Raw genomic sequence first — 5,039 nt, 5'->3', positions numbered from 1 at the left:
GCTTTCTATCTTTTTTTTTTTCTCTCTAAAAAGTTAGGTAACTTTTGAAAAGCAAATGAAATGATTAAATAAGTGTTAATTTAACTACTCAGCTTTTAAATGCCTTTCATTCTTTTCTTCTTTATGATACCTTTCTCTACTTGTAGTGGCATATGACTGGTTGTTCTGGTCAAATGAGTCAGTTTAAATGAAACTGTTAATTTACAGAAGCACAGTTTGTATCGAGGTTCTTCAGAAGCATCACAGTTTCACATGCACAAATGTAGTGGCTGCACATGTGTTCCACTTACCCCTCAAAAATTTTAAAGCCTTCCTGGAAATTTGGCCCAGAAGCTGCTTCAGAGAATCTGGCACAATTTAAATCCAAACTCACTCAAGTAAAAAGTCTCCTAATTATGTTTTTTAAAGACCTAATTGTTTTAGAACACTTGTAGGTTCATAGGAAAATTAAGAGGAAGGTACAAAGCTTTCTCAGATCCCCTCTGCCCTCACACATAGCCTTCCTCATTATCAATATCCCTCATCAGAGTGGTACATTTGTTAAAATTGATGAACTTATATTAACACACCATATCACTCAAAATTTGTGATTTACATTTGGTTTCACTCTTAGTGTTATATAGTCTATGGGTTTAGACAAGGTATAGTGGTATGTTATTTATCATTATAGTACCATATAGAGTAGTTTCACTGCCCTAAAAATCCTTCGTATTTCACCTATTCATCCTTATCCCACCTCTAAACCTTGATCTTTTTACTGTCTCCATAATTGTACCTTTTCCAGAATGTCATATATTTGGAAACATACAGTTTGTGGTCTTTTCACATTAGCTTCTTTCACTTAGTAATACATATTTATGTTTCCTCCATGTCTTTTCATGACTTAGTTGCTCATGTTCTTGTAACACTGATTAATAGTCTATTAATATTTGCTTATAATACATCTAATAAGGGGCTAGTATCCAAAATATATAAAGAACTCATACAACTCGACAACAAAAAGAAATTCTATTAAAAAATGAGCAGAATCTGAATAGGTATTTCTCTGAAGAGGACATACAGATAGCTAATAGACATATGAAAATATGCTCAAGGTCACTAATCATTAGAGAAATACAAATTAAAACCACAATGAAATATCACCTCAGGCTTGTCAAAATGGCTATCATCAATGTATCAAAAAACAACAAGTACTGGCAAAGGTATGGAGAAGGAACCCTCGTACATTGTTGGTGGGATTGCAAATTGTTACAGCCGCTGTGAAAAATAGTCTGGAGGTCCCTCAAAAACTTAAAAATGGATGTACCTTTTGATCCAGCAATTGCACTTCTGGGTATTTATCCAAAGAAAACCAAAAATACTAGTTTATAAAGATCTATGCACCCCTATGTTCACAACAGTGATACTCACAATAGCCAACCTATAGAAGCAATCTAAATATCCATCAACAGACAATTGGATAAAGAAGTTATGGTTCATATATACAATGGAATATTACTCAGCCATAAAAAAAAAAATGAAATCCTATCATTTGCAATGACATGGATGGACTTAGAGGTTATTATGCTGAGTGAAATAAGTCAGACAGAGAAGACAAATACCATATGATTTCACTTATATGCAAAAGCTAAGGAACAAAAAGTACAAATTAATCAAAACAGACTCACAAATACGGAGGACAATTTGGAGGGAAGGGGGTTGGAGGTCTGGAAGAAAGGGGGTGAAGAGTTAAAGAATTATAAATTAATGGTTGAGAGATAGTCATAGGGATGGAGCCACAGCATAGGGAATGTAGTCAGCAGTAATGTAATGGCTATGTGTAGAGCCAGATGGGGTAGATAGAGCAATTGGGGGGATCGTTTCATAAACTATATAAATGTCTAACCAATGTACTATATACTTGAAACTAATAATAAAATAAAGTAGAATAAAATAAAATGCTTTAAAAAAAGTCTATTATCTGGTTGTACCACAGTTTATTTATCCATTAACCTACTGAAAGATATCTTGGTTGCTTTCAAATTTGGGTAATTATATATAAAGCTATTATAAACATCCCTGTGCAGGTTTTTGTATGGATATAAGTGTGACTGCTGGATAATATAGTAAGAGTATGTTTAGTGTTGTAAGAAATGGCTAAACTGCCTTCCAAAGTGACTATACCATTTTGCATTGTCACCAGTGTTAAAAGATAAACTGAGGCATATTAAGAATGTTAAGAGTTTATTTGAGCAAAAATGAATTCAAGGGGGCAGCACCAAACTAGAAGTGATTAGAAGCACTCTGCAGACAGGGACCAGGGAAAAGACTTATGCAGTATAGAAAAAATACAAAAATAAAGAAAGGGAATTATTTGATTGCCTGTAGTTTAAATCCTAGTTGATTGTTTGTGATTGGTTGTCTGTAGGGGTTTTGATTTGGTAACCTTGAGGCATTTACAGGCTTCGGTTTTGATTTGCTTACATAGGCCTCCATGGCATTGAAGTGTCCTCAGTCTAATGGACCCATTGTTTAACAACAAAACAGGAGGCAAAGTCTTTCTGAGTCCAAGGGTAAAATGCAGCCAGAACTACAGTTGAAAACTAGAATGCTGTTGAAACAACCGGGATGTATGTTTTCCTATTTCTGCATTTCCTTTTGCATCTACTTCCTTCTTTTTTTTGTAAATTTTTATTTTTCAATTAGAGTCGACATTCAACATTATTGATATTAGTTTTAGGTGTACACATAGTGGTTAGACATTTATATAATTTACAAAGTGATCCCCCTGATTAGTACCCACCTGGCACTATACATAGTTATTACAATATCTCCTTTCTTCTTTACTGGAGGGCTAATCTTATCTGCTATTCAGTTCACATTATGGTCAAAAGTGATTAGCTTCAAATATTCACAGGTGAGTTATAGCTTCAGCCACACAGAGAATGTGATACCTGATCTGATTCCATTTCTAAATTCTAGGAGGAATGACTTGGGACTTATCTCTGTTTCCACTTACTCTCTTCATCTGTGGCCAGGAAATACTATAACATTAGAAAAATGTGGCTCCTGGGAACTGTGTATCTGAGAGACAGTTAAGGGGAATAGTATGCTTGAGCTGGCTCATAATACTTATAAAATCCAATTGTTAAATTTTCAGAAAATTTTGCAAGCTGGTTGTTAAGCAGGAGGATTTTTAAATGTTAGGTTACATAATGTTATAGTTAAGTAAATTATATTAAAACAAAAGTAATAAATTTTAAAACTTACCTCTTCCTAAGTTTTCAACTAAAATTTAATATTATCTATGTTCTTGAGATTGTATACATTTACATCTATTGCATCTATATGACAAAAATACTGTATAATTGTGTTATTGCATACTTCTCAACCCTGCTTAGTGATGTGATATCACATAAGTAGCTTAAAATAGGTCATGGTGGGAGTATTTATTTATACCACAGAAATTGGCAAACACTACAAAGAAGGATTTTTCTTCTGGAGAGCTAAAGGAGTCAAAATATCCTTTACTCTACCATCTGCTAATTCTCTGGTTCTAGAAGATATGTTCCTTCAAATGAGCTACAACAGTATTGATTCCAATACAATTGTTTCTTCTATAATTTTTGACATTCTAATTAAGTCATAAGAAAGCTGAGTATGTACTCTGGTTACCATGATTAGAATTTAATTATATGCAAAACTTCAAAGATAACTACATACAAATGTATTATTTATGGAGGAATTTGTTCTTCAAATGACTGACTTGTAACATTTTTCTAATTTTATCATCAGTGGCAGTAAAAAATACTGGTTAAGTGCATAAATCCTAGAATCAGAAAGGGCAAGTTCAAACTCCAATTCTGTAATATACTAGCCATGAGTTTCCATCTAGCAATCTGTAGAAGAGTTAAATGAGAGTACACATAAAGCACTTTTCACAGTGCTTGGCATTTAGTAATTACTCAGTAAATATAGAATAGTTACCTTACTACCTTATTGTCCATGTATCTGTTTCCTTCATCTCTAGTTTTCCTAACTCTCCCCAAACACACATACATATATAAAACCCCTACCCATGTATTACTTATAGCCTCAATATAATGAGCCTGTAATTAATTTAGAATTTAAAGTCAGAATCTTAAACATTAATCCAAAAAAAGCATTTTTGCTTTAGTTTTTTATGTTTGCATCAAGAAATATTTATTGAACAGCTATCACCTTGATTAGTACTAAGGGAGAATTTTTTTTAAAGATTTTAAAAATTCTTTACCATTTTTTTTTTCTCGTAAAGACTTTATAGAAAATTGTACCATTTCAGCCCTCTAATTATATGTATCCCAATTTTGGTTCGAAAAATAGGAATGTGGCTTTAAAGATAAGATATTGCTCACCAGGAGATGAATGTGAGCTTGGATAGACAGAAATCAGTTTGCATAGTCATGTACACAAGTAGTCACTAAGAGAAAAGTCTCTGACAGCAAGTGTCATGGGACTACAGAGCAGGTAGTAGTCACTTGAAGCAGGCTAGGTGGTATCTTTAAAAAAAGAAATATGCAAATAAATAGTTGACATTTAATACAGGGTGCACATACTTAAAGAAAATTGATTAAAGTTAAAGTCAATTAAAGAAAAATAGAAAAACTTTTCTTCATAGTTAGAAAGCAGGTTGGACTCCTTATAGGGAAAAGTGAGGTACCCAATCCACAGCCATTTAGGCAAATGCCACACGAAAATAAATAAATAAATAAACAGCTAGAAGATAATTTAGAATACAGAAATAGCTCTGATTGGTTCACAGAATTTTGCTGACTTAATAGCTACTCTAGCAAATACCTCTCAAGAAGTGAGAATTACTTAGTCCCTTCTCCTGGAATAGATACGTCATTATGGTGAGTTAGCTTTGATCTATTTTTTTACTTCAGCTACCCTTTATGTTATGAGGTCTGCTCTTGACCCCATGACTTTTTTATTATTATTATTATTCATGACCTCTGGCTTCTTTCTGTTTCTTTCCATTTCTGCCTACCTTACTGTTTATTGACTCACCCACAAGAGAA

This window comes from Pteropus alecto, unplaced genomic scaffold (assembly GCF_000325575.1).
Source record: "Pteropus alecto unplaced genomic scaffold, ASM32557v1 scaffold46, whole genome shotgun sequence".
Taxonomy (NCBI): Eukaryota; Metazoa; Chordata; class Mammalia; order Chiroptera; family Pteropodidae; genus Pteropus; species Pteropus alecto.
This window is presented reverse-complemented; position numbering follows the sequence as displayed.